Genomic DNA, 15509 nt, shown 5'->3' with positions numbered 1-15509 from the left:
GCAGGATGGTTCCCAGATTGAAGGTGGCACCAGTGCCAAGTCAGGCTGGTTTGATAGAGGCAAGTGGCTCCTGCAATCTGCCAGCCGGAAACGGGGTGTGTGAGGTTTGTTTGCCAAGGAAAAGTGCCGTGGTTTGTGTTGGGGGCCTATGGCTGGGAATGGCCGGCTGGCTCCTGAAAATCCACGATACGCAGGATGGTTCCCAGATTAAAGGTGGCACCACTGCCAAGTCAGGCTGGTTTGATAGAGCCATGTGGCTCCTGCAATCTGCCAGCCAGAAGATGGGCAGGTCAGTTTTGATTCCAGGGAAAAGGGCCGTGGTATTTGTTTGGGGGCCTGTGGCTGGGAGTGGCCGGCAGGCTCCTGAAAATCCACCATACGCAGGATGGTTCCCAGATGAAAGGTGGCACCACTGCCAAGTCAGGCTGGTTTGATAGAGCCAAGTGGCTCCTGCAATCTGCCAGCCAGAAACGGGGCGGGTGAGTTTTGTTTGCCAAGGAAAAGGGCCGTGGTTTGTGTTGGGGGCCTGTGGCTGGGAGTGGCCGGCTGGCTCCTGAAAATCCACGATACGCAGGATGGTTCCCAGATGAAAGGTGGCACCAGTGCCGAGTCGGGCTGGTTTGATAGAGCCATGTGTCTCCTGCAATCTGCCAGCCAGAAGCGGGGCGGGTGAGTTTTTTTTTTCCTGAGAAAAGGGCCCTGGTATATGTTTGGGGGCCTGTGGATGAGAGTGGCCGGCTGGCTCCTGAAAATCCCCGATACACAGGATGGTTCCCAGACCTAAGGTGGAACACTGCCAAGTCAGGCTGGTTTGATAGAGCCAAGTGGCTCCTGCAATCTGCCAGCCAGAAGATGGGCAGGTCAGTTTTACTTCCAGGGAAAAGGGCCGTGGTTTGTTTTCGGGGGCCTGTGGCTGGGAACGGCCGCCTGGCTTCTTAAAATCCACGCCGCGCAGGATGGTTCCCAGACTCAAGTTGGAACCACTGCCAAGTCGGGCTGGTTTGATAGAGTCATGTGGCTCCTGCAATCTGCCAGCCAGAAGATGGGCAGGTCAGTTTTACTTCCAGGGAAAAGGGCCGTAGTTTGTGTTTGGGGGCCTGTGGCTGGGAGTGGCCGGCTGGCTCCTAAAAATCCACGATACGCAGGATGGTTCCCAGATGAATGGTGGCACCAGTGCCGAGTCGGGTTGTTTTGATAGAGCCAAGTGGCTCCTGCAATCTGCCAGCCAGAAGATGGGCAGGTCAGTTTTACTTTCAGGTAAAAGGGCCGGTAGTTTGTGTTCGGGGGCCTGTGGCTGGGAGTGGCCGGCTGGCGGCTTAAAATCCACGATACGCAGGATGGCTCCCAGACCCAAGTTGGAACCACTGCCAAGTCGGGATGGATTGATAGAGCCAAGTGGCTCCTCCAATCTGCCAGCCAGAAGATGGGCAGGTCAGTTTTACTTCCAGGGAAAAGGGCCGCAGTTTGTGTTTGGGGGCCTGTGGCTGGGAGTGGCCGGCTGGCTCCTGAAAATCGACGTTACGCAGGATGGCTCCCAAATGAAAAATTGCACCAGTGCCAAGTTGGGCTGGTTTGATAGTACCATGTGGCTCCTGCAATCCGACAGCCAGAAGATGGGCAGCTCTGTTTTACTTACAGGGAAAGGGCCATAGATTTTTTTGGGGGACCTGTGGCTGGCAGTGGCCGGCTGGCTCCTGAAAATCCACGATACGCAGGATGGTTCCCATATGAAAGTTGGCACCAGTGCCGAGTCGGGCTGGTTTGATAGTACCAAGTGTCTCCTGCAATCTGCCAGCCAGAAGCGGGGTGGGTGAGTTTTTTTTGCCAGGGTAAAGGGCCGTGGTTTGTTTTTGGGGGCCTGTGGCTGGGAGTGGCCGGCTGGCTCCTGAAAATCCACGATACGCAGGATGGCTCCCAAATGAAAAATTGCACCAGTGCCAAGTCGGGCTGGTTTGATAGTACCAAGTGGCTCCTGCAATCTGCCAGCCAGAAGATGGGCAGGTCAGTTTTACTTCCAGGGAAAAGTTCCATAGTTTCTGTTTGGGGGCCTGTGGCTGGCAGTAGCCGGCTGGCTCCTGAAAATCCACGATACGCAGGATGGTTCCCAGATGAAAGGTGGCCCCAGTTCCGAGTCGGGCTGGTTTGATAGAGCCATGTGGCTCCTGCAATCTGCCAGCCAGAAGCGGGGTGGGTGAGTTTTGTTTGCCAGGGAAAAAGGCCGTAGTTTTTTTTCCGGGCCTGTGGCCTGGAATGGCCGGCTGGTTCCTTAAAATCCAAGCCGCGCAGGATGGTTCCCAGATGAAAGGTGGCACCAGTGCCCAGTCGGGGTGTTTTGATAGAGCCAAGTGGCTCCTGCAATCTGCCAGCCAGAAGGCAGGCCGCTGAGATTTTCTTCCAGGGAAAAGGGCCGTGGTATGTGTTTGGGGGCCTGTGGCTGGGAATGGCCGGCTGGCACCTGAAAATCCACGATACGCAGGATGGTTCCCAGATGAAAGGTGGCACCAGTGCCGAGTCGGGCTGTTTAGATAGAGCCAAGTGGCTCCTGCAATCTGCCAGCCAGAAGCGGGGCGGGTCAGTTTTGTTTGGCAGGGAAAAGGGCCGTGGTTTGTGTTGGGGGCCTGTGGCTGGGAATGGCCGGCTGGCTCCTGAAAATCCACGATACACAGGATGGTTCCCAGATGAAAGGTGGCACCAGTGCGAAGTCGGGCTGGTTTGATAGTACCGCGTGGCTCCTGCAATCTGACAGCCAGAAGATGGGCATGTCTGTTTTACTTCCAGGGAAAAGGGCCGTAGTTTGTGTTTGGGGGCCTGTGGCTGGGAGTGGACGGCTGGCTCCTTAAAATCCACGCCGCGCATGATGGTTCCCAGACCCAAGGGGGCACCAGTGCCGAGTTGGGCTGGTGTGATAGAGCCATGTGGCTCCTGCAATCTGCCAGCCAGAAGATGGGAAGGTCAGTTTTACTTCCAGGGAAAAGGGCCGTAGTTTTTTTTTGGGGGCCTGTGGCTGGGAGTGGCCGGCTGGCTCCTGAAAATCCCCGATATACAGGATGGTTCCCAGATGAAAGGTGGCACCAGTGCCGAGTTGGGCTGGTTTGATAGAGCCATGTGTCTCCTGCAATCTGCCAGCCAGAAGCGGGGCGGGTGAGTTTTTTTTTCCTGAGAAACGGGCCCTGGTATATGTTTGGGGGCCTGTGGATGAGAGTGGCCGGCTGGCTCCTGAAAATGCACGATACGCAGGATGATTCCCAGACCTAAGGTGGCACACTGCCAAGTCGGACAGGTATGATAGTACAAAGTGTCTTCTGCAATCTACCATTCAGAAGCCAGGCAGCTGAGTTTTGTTTGCCAGGGAAATGCGCAGTGGTTTGTTTTCGGGGGACTGTGGCTGGGAGTGGCCGGATGGCTCCTTAAAATGCATGCCGCGCAGGATGGTTCCCAGACCCAAGGGGGCACCAGTGCCGAGTTGGGCTGGTTTGATAGAGCCAAGTGTCTCCTGCAATCTGCCAGCCAGAAACGGGGCGGTTGAGTTTTGTTTGCCAGGGAAATGGGCCGTGGTTTGTGTTGGGGGCCTGTGGCTGGGAGTGGCCGGCAGGCTCCTGAAAATCCACCATACGCAGGATGGTTCCCAGATGAAAGGTGGCACCAGTGCCAAGTCAGGCTGGTTTGATAGAGCCAAGTGGCTCCTGCAATCTGCCAGCCAGAAACGGGGCGGGTGAGTTTTATTTGCCAAGGAAAAGGGCCGTGGTTTGTGTTGGGGGCCTGTGGCTGGGAATGGCCGGCTGGCTCCTGAAAATCCACGCCGCGCAGGATGGTTCCCAGATTAAAGGTGGCACCACTGCCACATCAGGCTGGTTTGATAGAGCCAAGTGGCTCCTGCAATCTGCCAGCCAGAAACGGGGCGGGTGAGTTTTTTTTGCCAAGGAAAAGGGCCGTGGTTTGTGTTGGGGGCCTGTGGCTGGGAATGGCCGGCTGGCTCCTGAAAATCCACGATACGCAGGATGGTTCCCAGATTAAAGGTGGCACCACTGCCAAGTCAGGCTGGTTTGATAGAGCCCAGTGGCTCCTGCAATCTGCCAGCCAGAAGCGGGGTGGGTGAGTTTAGTTTGCCTGGGAAAAGGGCCGTAGTTTGAGTTTGGGGGCCTGAGGCTGGGGATGGCCGGCTGGCTCCTGAAAATCCCCGATACACAGGATGGTTCCCAGACCTAAGGTGGAACACTGCCAAGTCAGGCTGGTTTGATAGAGCCAAGTGGCTCCTGCAATCTGCCAGCCAGAAGATGGGCAGGTCAGTTTTACTTCCAGGGAAAAGGGCCGTGGTTTGTTTTCGGGGGCCTGTGGCTGGGAACGGCCGCCTGGCTTCTTAAAATCCACGCCGCGCAGGATGGTTCCCAGACTCAAGTTGGAACCACTGCCAAGTCGGGCTGGTTTGATAGAGTCATGTGGCTCCTGCAATCTGCCAGCCAGAAGATGGGCAGGTCAGTTTTACTTCCAGGGAAAAGGGCCGTAGTTTGTGTTTGGGGGCCTGTGGCTGGGAGTGGCCGGCTGGCTCCTAAAAATCCACGATACGCAGGATGGTTCCCAGATGAATGGTGGCACCAGTGCCGAGTCGGGTTGTTTTGATAGAGCCAAGTGGCTCCTGCAATCTGCCAGCCAGAAGATGGGCAGGTCAGTTTTACTTTCAGGTAAAAGGGCCGGTAGTTTGTGTTCGGGGGCCTGTGGCTGGGAGTGGCCGGCTGGCGGCTTAAAATCCACGATACGCAGGATGGCTCCCAGACCCAAGTTGGAACCACTGCCAAGTCGGGATGGATTGATAGAGCCAAGTGGCTCCTCCAATCTACCAGCCAGAAGATGGGCAGGTCAGTTTTACTTCCAGGGAAAAGGGCCGCAGTTTGTGTTTGGGGGCCTGTGGCTGGGAGTGGCCGGCTGGCTCCTGAAAATCGACGTTACGCAGGATGGCTCCCAAATGAAAAATTGCACCAGTGCCAAGTTGGGCTGGTTTGATAGTACCATGTGGCTCCTGCAATCCGACAGCCAGAAGATGGGCAGCTCTGTTTTACTTACAGGGAAAGGGCCATAGATTTTTTTGGGGGACCTGTGGCTGGCAGTGGCCGGCTGGCTCCTGAAAATCCACGATACGCAGGATGGTTCCCATATGAAAGTTGGCACCAGTGCCGAGTCGGGCTGGTTTGATAGTACCAAGTGTCTCCTGCAATCTGCCAGCCAGAAGCGGGGTGGGTGAGTTTTTTTTGCCAGGGTAAAGGGCCGTGGTTTGTTTTTGGGGGCCTGTGGCTGGGAGTGGCCGGCTGGCTCCTGAAAATCCACGATACGCAGGATGGCTCCCAAATGAAAAATTGCACCAGTGCCAAGTCGGGCTGGTTTGATAGTACCAAGTGGCTCCTGCAATCTGCCAGCCAGAAGATGGGCAGGTCAGTTTTACTTCCAGGGAAAAGTTCCATAGTTTCTGTTTGGGGGCCTGTGGCTGGGAGTGGCCGGCTGGCTCCTGAAAATCCACGATACGCAGGATGGTTCCCAGATGAAAGGTGGCCCCAGTTCCGAGTCGGGCTGGTTTGATAGAGCCATGTGGCTCCTGCAATCTGCCAGCCAGAAGCGGGGTGGGTGAGTTTTGTTTGCCAGGGAAAAAGGCCGTAGTTTTTTTTCCGGGCCTGTGGCCTGGAATGGCCGGCTGGTTCCTTAAAATCCAAGCCGCGCAGGATGGTTCCCAGATGAAAGGTGGCACCAGTGCCCAGTCGGGGTGTTTTGATAGAGCCAAGTGGCTCCTGCAATCTGCCAGCCAGAAGGCAGGCCGCTGAGATTTTCTTCCAGGGAAAAGGGCCGTGGTATGTGTTTGGGGGCCTGTGGCTGGGAATGGCCGGCTGGCACCTGAAAATCCACGATACGCAGGATGGTTCCCAGATGAAAGGTGGCACCAGTGCCGAGTCGGGCTGTTTAGATAGAGCCAAGTGGCTCCTGCAATCTGCCAGCCAGAAGCGGGGCGGGTCAGTTTTGTTTGGCAGGGAAAAGGGCCGTGGTTTGTGTTGGGGGCCTGTGGCTGGGAATGGCCGGCTGGCTCCTGAAAATCCACGATACACAGGATGGTTCCCAGATGAAAGGTGGCACCAGTGCGAAGTCGGGCTGGTTTGATAGTACCGCGTGGCTCCTGCAATCTGACAGCCAGAAGATGGGCATGTCTGTTTTACTTCCAGGGAAAAGGGCCGTAGTTTGTGTTTGGGGGCCTGTGGCTGGGAGTGGACGGCTGGCTCCTTAAAATCCACGCCGCGCATGATGGTTCCCAGACCCAAGGGGGCACCAGTGCCGAGTTGGGCTGGTGTGATAGAGCCATGTGGCTCCTGCAATCTGCCAGCCAGAAGATGGGAAGGTCAGTTTTACTTCCAGGGAAAAGGGCCGTAGTTTTTTTTTGGGGGCCTGTGGCTGGGAGTGGCCGGCTGGCTCCTGAAAATCCCCGATATACAGGATGGTTCCCAGATGAAAGGTGGCACCAGTGCCGAGTTGGGCTGGTTTGATAGAGCCATGTGTCTCCTGCAATCTGCCAGCCAGAAGCGGGGCGGGTGAGTTTTTTTTTCCTGAGAAACGGGCCCTGGTATATGTTTGGGGGCCTGTGGATGAGAGTGGCCGGCTGGCTCCTGAAAATGCACGATACGCAGGATGATTCCCAGACCTAAGGTGGCACACTGCCAAGTCGGACAGGTATGATAGTACAAAGTGTCTTCTGCAATCTACCATTCAGAAGCCAGGCAGCTGAGTTTTGTTTGCCAGGGAAATGCGCAGTGGTTTGTTTTCGGGGGACTGTGGCTGGGAGTGGCCGGATGGCTCCTTAAAATGCATGCCGCGCAGGATGGTTCCCAGACCCAAGGGGGCACCAGTGCCGAGTTGGGCTGGTTTGATAGAGCCAAGTGTCTCCTGCAATCTGCCAGCCAGAAACGGGGCGGTTGAGTTTTGTTTGCCAGGGAAATGGGCCGTGGTTTGTGTTGGGGGCCTGTGGCTGGGAGTGGCCGGCAGGCTCCTGAAAATCCACCATACGCAGGATGGTTCCCAGATGAAAGGTGGCACCAGTGCCAAGTCAGGCTGGTTTGATAGAGCCAAGTGGCTCCTGCAATCTGCCAGCCAGAAACGGGGCGGGTGAGTTTTATTTGCCAAGGAAAAGGGCCGTGGTTTGTGTTGGGGGCCTGTGGCTGGGAATGGCCGGCTGGCTCCTGAAAATCCACGCCGCGCAGGATGGTTCCCAGATTAAAGGTGGCACCACTGCCACATCAGGCTGGTTTGATAGAGCCAAGTGGCTCCTGCAATCTGCCAGCCAGAAACGGGGCGGGTGAGTTTTTTTTGCCAAGGAAAAGGGCCGTGGTTTGTGTTGGGGGCCTGTGGCTGGGAATGGCCGGCTGGCTCCTGAAAATCCACGATACGCAGGATGGTTCCCAGATTAAAGGTGGCACCACTGCCAAGTCAGGCTGGTTTGATAGAGCCCAGTGGCTCCTGCAATCTGCCAGCCAGAAGCGGGGTGGGTGAGTTTAGTTTGCCTGGGAAAAGGGCCGTAGTTTGAGTTTGGGGGCCTGAGGCTGGGGATGGCCGGCTGGCTCCTGAAAATCCACGCCGCGCAGGATGGTTTCCAGATGAATGGTGGCACCAATACCATGTCGTGTATTACCATGTGACTCCTGCAATCTGCCATCCAGAAGCGGGGCAGCTGAGTTTTTTTTCAGGGAAAAAGGCCGTCGTTTGTGTTTGGGGTACTGTAGCTGGTAGGGGCTGCTGGCTCCTGAAAATCCACGAGACGCAGGATGGTTTCCAGACCCCTGCTGGCTCCAGTGCAATGTCGGCCTGATTTGACTGCGTCAAATATCCCCTGCGTTGCTCAGTTCAAAGAAATCTTGTGTCCTAATGTTCTCACAGAAGACTGTTAAAATTTGTCTATTTTTCTGGATTTGTTTTGTTCTTTTTTCTCTACCTTCTACTTCTCTCCACTCTCTGAGAACTTTGACCATTATGTAAGTTGGCCTAATGTAAAATTCTCGTAGTAAAGTAAGAGAAGCCAGTAAAGAAAGGCAAATTTGTTAATTGGAGGTGGAAAGAGGGAGGCCAACGAAAGAAAACAAAGGAACAATAATAATGAAATGCTCCCCTGTCTTCTGTGAAAAGTAGAGGCGCAGACAAGAAAGAGCAAGTGCAAAATTCTCACTAGAGAAACGCACTTTATCTGACTAAAGTAATTTCCGGTGCATTTCTTGCGTTTTTCTCATGCCAAACATATTAATCATTGAAGGTGTCCCTTTCCTCTTTCTGGAATACAGCTAGGAAGATGGCTGTGTCATTGCTGACAAGCTGCTATTCTCAGAGGTGTCCAGCTGAAAGTCCTAGATCAATGGATTTCCTCTGTCACTTTGATATGGCATGACTTACAGTTTCAGCAACTGAACTTGCCAGCCTTACAATTCTTTGCCCCTTGAATGGTCAGATAGGCTCCTTGGCAACTGGCATTTGTAAGGACACGAAACTATGCAGAATTTGTACCATGAGATGATGCCAAATGAGTCACGCCGGTAGATTAACTAGGACATGCAAGGCATGAGAGCACAAGAAGAGAGTACACAAGTAGACAGTACAATCTCCTTTTTTCTGAAACACTGTAGAGATCAAATTGAACACAAATCCTCCTGGGCTAGTTCTGGCAAAAGCCTAGGAGTTCTTTTTGTGTTCAAACGCCTGGAATATTTAGCTTTGGATCACAGCAGAATGCAGATGACAAAACGAGGCCTTTTAAGTCACATCCAGTATGAAGCAGCATGAAAGAAGAAAGCAGCTGAGAGTGCCAACCCTGCTAGGTAATCTCAGTATTGGTCTTGACATTAGCAGAAATTTGAAATGAGTCTCTGAAAATGACAAAGGAGGCTGAAGAAAAGGGAGCGATGACTCCTCTTGCATAGTGTTTCCTAACAGGGATCTTCAAAATGGAAAGATTGTATCATCCTTTCAACTGAAGGAAGGTATGAAAACAACAGGAAGGAAACGGCATCACATGCTAGAAAGACTAGGAAAGAAGTACACTGGGCAGTGTACTTCTAGACAGAAAGGCCACTGATGGAAAACCAACTAAACTGGCACCAATGCAGCAGCATTGGACTAAAGCCAGAAATGTCCAGCGCTTCACTCTCTGCCGTTCCATTCAGATGCACACAGCAGCTCTGCAACAGTCCTACTGATCATCTCCTTGGTGAACTTGGAGTTGAGGGTCCGTGGTGAAGCAGAGTCCCCAGCAAGATGCAAAGGAGAGCTGCTTTCTTGCAACTTTGCCTTTATCAGTTCCATAGCTTTAAGCCATAACAAACACCATTCAACCAACCACCATACACCAGGCTTTGAACACACGACCGTTCTAGAACTTGTTGATCTACCTCTAATTCAGCTGCCTCACCTTCCCACAGTCCTTTTCTACTTAGCCAATGGAATGGGCCTCAGCCCAAGGCCTTCCTTTTGTAAGCTTCTAGCTAGATGCAGCAGCAAGCCACTACTTTCTTCTGTGCCAAGACTTCAGGTAGACGATTTGCATCTGCCCTTCCAGTGAAACCTAACGGGGAGAGAAAAGCCTCTCACAGATGTTCAGTCATTCCATTAGCTACACAGGCCAAATCAAAAGAAAAGCGAGCTATGGGTTTGTGTACTTGCTCCTACACAACACCTGCTGCCCTCTGACAATCAACTAGCAGAGAACCAGCAAAACTGAGACTTGAGGCAAACAACCCTTTGAAGGGAATAATGATGTCAGCAATTAAGACAACACATTTCCAGGCCACCGAGATGCTTGAAATGTCAGCAAAGGCTGGAGACCAAAGGCTGAACTAATAGGGAAAGGGTAAAAGAATCCCAAGAAAAACATGACCGAAGGTTAAAACAATTCCAAGAAAAACATAGGCAACTGACCTGTTGAAGCCTTCAGGAAATCAGTGGCCGCTGATTTACATAGGCCATTCAAGTTAGTTGACCCGTGCACCTTCCACCTCTTTTCCACCTTTCGGCACCATAGGGTGAATTGTGAGCATGAAATCACAATTCCTTGGATTCTCTTCTTAACTTGACGAGAAAAATTCAGCAACTGAAGTACCTGTTACTGATGTGATACCCAGGAACACCGAGTTGACACATTTCATTTTGTTCAAACACAGCTAGCAAATCTAAGGGCACAAGGCTGGCTTCTTTTCATGACAATTTTTCTGTTTTACAACCTGCTCTGATCCTGGTGAAACTTTTTCATTAGCTTCTCTCTAAAAGCAAAAAGTCCAGTTCACTGTCCCATCCTACTGCTGCAAGTAAACCATTTGTATTGCCAAGACCAAAAACGGAATTGGAAGGTACAGAGACGCCCGGAGCTATGAGCAGATACGGGGCACATTTCGGTAGAAGCCGCCGTCTGCAGTGCACTGTGACTAGCACAATCGCCTTTGCGCGAAGAAGCCGCTTCTTCGCCTCTGGAAGCCGGAGAGAGCGGCTACCTCTGAAAGCTGAAGAATGAAGCAGCACAACACTGGGATAGTGTGCACAGATGCACACTGATCCAAAACAGTACCTTACCACTCTCAAACTTTTCCAAACACATGAACATTCTGTGGAAACTGTTTTGGACAACTTCCTTATTCTTCCTGCAAAACACACAGCAGACTTCTCTGCAAAATGTAAAATCCGATGGGAGATGTTTTCTATGCTGGCACAGTTTTTCCTTGCCAGACATGGTGGAAAAGATTTTTGCAATGATGTAGACCACAAAAGACGCTAAAGACGAAATACGCAGCACCCCGGAGCTATGCCCCGGTCCCGGGCACATTTCAGCAGATGCCGCCGCACAGGAGTGCGCTGTGACCGGTACAATCGCCTTTGCGCGAAGAAGTCGATTCTTCGCCTCCGGGAGCCGGAGAGAGCGGCTGCTTTCAAAAGGTGGAGAATGAAGCTGCACAACACGGGGATAGTGTGCGCATCATGCAAACTGATAGAAAACACTACCTTACCACTCTCCTACCTTTTCCAAACACATGAACATTCGATTGGAAGGTGTTTTGGAAAACTTTCTTTTTCTTCTTGCATAAACTTCTGCAAAGCTCTCTGCAACATGTAAAACACCACGGGAGATGTTTTCTGTGCTGGCACAGTTTCTCCTTGCCTAACGTAGTGAAAAACCTTTCTGTAGGATGTAGACCACAAAAGTCCCGAAAGACGAAGGTACGCAGCTCCCCGGAGCTATGCCCCGATCCCGGGCACATTTCGGCAGATGCCGCCGCACTGGAGTGCACTGTGACGGGTACAATCGCCTTTGCGCGAAGAAGCCGATTCCTCGCCTCCGGGAGCCGGAGAGACCAGTGGCTTCGGAAAGGTGAGAATGAAGCTGCACAACACTGGGAGAGTGTGTGCAGATTGCCAAATGATAGAAAACAGTACCTTACAACTTTCCTACCTTTTCCAAACACATGAATATCCTGTTGGAAGGTGTTTTGGACAACTCTCTTATTCTTGGTGCAAAACACTCAGCACAGCTCTCTGCAACATGTAAAACACCATGAGAGATGTTTTCTCTGCAGGCACAGTTTCTCATTACCAGACATAGTGGAAAAGCGTTTTGCAGTGATGTAGACCACAAAAGTCCCGAAAGAAGAAGGTACGGATGTCCCCGGAGCTAAGCGCCGGTCCCGGGCACATTTCGGAAGAAGCCGCCGCACTGGAGTGCACTGTGACCGGCACAATCGCCTTTGCGCAAAAAAGCCGCCTCTTCGTCTCCGGGGGCCGGAGTGAGCGGCTGCTTCGGAAAGGTGGGAATGAAGCTGCACAACACGGGGATAGGGTGCGCAGCTTGCAAACTGATAGAAAACAGTACATTACCACTCTCCTACCTTTTCAAAACATATGAATATTGGGTTGGAAGGTGTTTCCAACAACTTTATTTTCTTCGTGCAAAACACGCAGCTGACCTCTCTGCAACATGTACAACACCATGAGAGTTGTTTTCTGTGCTGGCACAGTTTCTCCATGCCAGACATAGTGGAAAGGATTTTTCCAATGATGTAGACCACAAAAGACGCTAAAGACGAAATATGGAGGTCCCCGGAGCTAAGCGCCGGTCCCGGGCACATTTCGGCCGAAGCCGCCGCACTGGAGTGCACTGTGACCGGCACAATCGCCTTTGCGCGAAGAAGACGCTTCCTTGCCTCCGCGAGCCGGACAGAGCAGCTGCTTCGGAAAGGTGAAGAATGAAGCTGCACAACACGGCGATAGTGTGCGCAGCTTGCAAACTGATAGAAAACAGTACCTTACCACTTTCCTACCTTTTCCAAACATATGAATATTCGGTTAGAAGGTGTTTTCAACAACTTTATTTTCTTCGTGCAAAACACTCAGCAGAGCTCTCTGCAACATGTAAAACACGATGGGAGATGTTTTCTGTGCAGGCACCGTTTCTCCTTGCCAGACAAGCGGAAAAGATTTTTGAAGTGATGTAGACCACAAAAGTCCCGAAAGAAGAAGGTACGGATGTCCCCGGAGCTAAGCGCCAGTCCCGGGCACATTTCGGCAGAATCCGCCGCACTGGAGTGCGCTGTGACCAGCACAATCGCCTTTGAGCGAAGAAGCCGCTTCCTTGCCTGCCCGAGCCGGAGAGAGCGGCTGCTTTCAAAAGGTGAAGAATGAAGCTGCACAAGACTGGGATAGTGTGCGCAGCTTGCAAACTGATAATAAACACTACCTTACCAATCTCCTACCTTTTCCAAACACATGAACATTCGATTGGAAGGTGTTTTGAAAAACTTTCTTTTTCTTCTTGCATAAACTTCTGCAGAACTCTCTGCAACATGTAAAACACGATGGGAGATGTTTTCTGTAAGGCACAGTTTCTCATTACCAGACATAGTGGAAAAGCGTTTCGCAGTGATGTAGACCACAAAAGTCCCGAAAGAAGAAGTTACGGATGTCCCCGGAGGTAAGCGCCGGTCCCGGGCGCCTCTTCGTCTCCGGGAGCCAGAGAGAGCGGCTGCTTTCAAAAGGTGAAGAATGAAGCTGCACAACACTGGGATAGTGTGCGCAGCTTGCAAACTGATAGAAAACAGTACCTTACCACTTTCCTACCTTTTCCAAACATATGAATATTCGGTTAGAAGGTGTTTTCAACAACTTTATTTTCTTCGTGCAAAACACTCAGCAGAGCTCTCTGCAACATGTAAAACACGATGGGAGATGTTTTCTGTGCAGGCACAGTTTCTACTTGCCAGACATAGTGGAAATGCTTTTAGTAGTGATGTAGAACACAAGAGACGCTAAAGTCGAAATACAGAGTTCCCCGGAGTTAAGCGCCGGGCCCGGGCACATTTCGGAAGAAGCCGCCGCACTGGAGTGCACTGTGACCGGCACAATCGCCTTTGCGCGAAGAAGCCGATTCTTCGCCTCCGGGAGCCGGAGAGAGCGTCTGCTTTCAAAAGGTGAAGAATGAAGCTGCACATCACTGGGATAGTGTGTGCAGCTTGCCAACTGATAAAAAACAGTACTATACCACTCCTACCTTTTCCAAACACATGAACATTCGATTGGAAGGTGTTTTGGAAAACTTTCTTTTTCTTCGTGCAAAACACTCAGCAGAGCTCTCTGCAAAATGTAAAACACCATGAGAGATGTTTTCTGTGAGGCACAGTTTCTCATTACCAGACATAGTGGAAAAGCGTTTTGCAGTATGTAGACCACAAAAGACGCTAAAGACGAAATATGGAGCTCCCCGGAGCTAAGCGCCGGGCCCGGGCACATTTCGGAAGAAGCCGCCGCACCGGAGTGCACTGTGACCGGCACAATCGCCTTTGCGCGAAGAAGCCGGTTCTTCGCCTCCGGCAGCCGGACAGAGCGGCTGCTTCGGAAAGGTGGAAATGAAGCTGCACAACACGGGGATAGTGTGAGCAGTTTGCAAACTGATAAAAACACTACCTTACCACTTTCCTACCTTTTCCAAACACATGAATATTTGATTGGAATGTGTTTTGGACAACTTTATTCTTCTTCTTGCAAAATATTCTGCAGAGGTCTCTAAACAAGTAAAACACGATGGGAGATGTTTTCTGTGCTGGCACAGTTTCTCCATGCCAGACATAGTGGAAAGGATCTTTGCAATGATATAGACCACAAAAGACGCTACAGACGAAATATGGAGCTCCCCGGAGCTAAGCGCCGGGCCCGGGCGCATTTCGGAAGAAGCCGCCGCACTGGAGTGCACTGTGACCGGCACAATCGCCTTTGCGCGAAGAAGCCGCATCTTCGTCTCCGGGAGCCAGAGAGAGCGGCTGCTTTCAAAAGGTGAAGAATGAAGCTGCACAACACTGGGATAGTGTGCGCAGCTTGCAAACTGATAAAAAACAGTACCTTACCACTTTCCTACCTTTTCCAAACACATGAACATTCGATTGGAAGGTGTTTTGGAAAACTTTCTTTTTCTTCGTGCAAAACACTCAGCACAGCTCTCTGCAACATGTAAAACACCATGAGAGATGTTTTCTGTAAGGCACAGTTTCTCATTACCAGACATAGTGGAAAAGCGTTTTGCAGAGATGTAGACCACAAAAGACGCTAAAGACGAAATATGGAGCTCCCCGGAGGTAAGCGCCGGTCCCGGGCACATTTCGGAAGAAGCCGCCGCACTGGAGTGCACTGTGACCGGCACAATCGCCTTTGCGCGAAGAAACCGATTCTTCGCCTCCGGCAGCCGGACAGAGCGGCTGCTTTCAAAAGGTGAAGAATGAAGCTGCACAAGACTGGGATAGTGTGCGCAGATTGCAAACTGATAGAAAACACTACCTTACCACTTTCCTACCTTTTCCAAACACATGAACATTCGCTTGGAAGGTGTTTTGGAAAACTTTCTTTTTCTTCTTCCATAAACTTCTGCAGAGCTATCTGCAACATGCAAAACACGATGGGAGATGTTTTCTGTGCTGGCACAGATTCTCCTTGCCTAACATAGTGGAAAACCTTTCTGTATGATGTAGACCACAAAAGTCCCGAAAGACGAAGGTACGCAGCTCCCCGGAGCTATGGCCCGACCCCGGGCACATTTCGGCGGATGCCGCCGCACTGGAGTGCACTGTGACCGGCACAATCGCCTTTGCGCGAAGAAGCCGATTCTTCGCCTCCGGGAGCCGGAGAGATCAGTAGCTTCGAAAAGGTGAGAATGAAGCTGCACAACACTGGGATAGTGTGTGCAGCTTGCCAACTGATAGAAAACAGTACCTTACAACTTTCCTACCTTTTCCAAACACATGAATATCCTGTTGGAAGGTGTTTTGGACAACTTTCTTATTCTTGGTGCAAAACACTCAGCACAGCTCTCTGCAACATGTAAAACACCATGAGAGATGTTTTCTCTGCAGGCACAGTTTCTCATTACCAGACATAGTGGAAAAGCGTTTTGCAGTGATGTAGACCACAAAAGTCCCGAAAGAAGAAGGTACGGATGTCCCCGGAGCTAAGCGCCGGTCCCGGGCACATTT

This window comes from Zonotrichia albicollis, chromosome 19, assembly GCF_047830755.1.
Source record: "Zonotrichia albicollis isolate bZonAlb1 chromosome 19, bZonAlb1.hap1, whole genome shotgun sequence".
Lineage (NCBI taxonomy): Eukaryota > Metazoa > Chordata > Aves > Passeriformes > Passerellidae > Zonotrichia > Zonotrichia albicollis.
Note: the sequence above shows the minus strand (reverse complement) of the source record.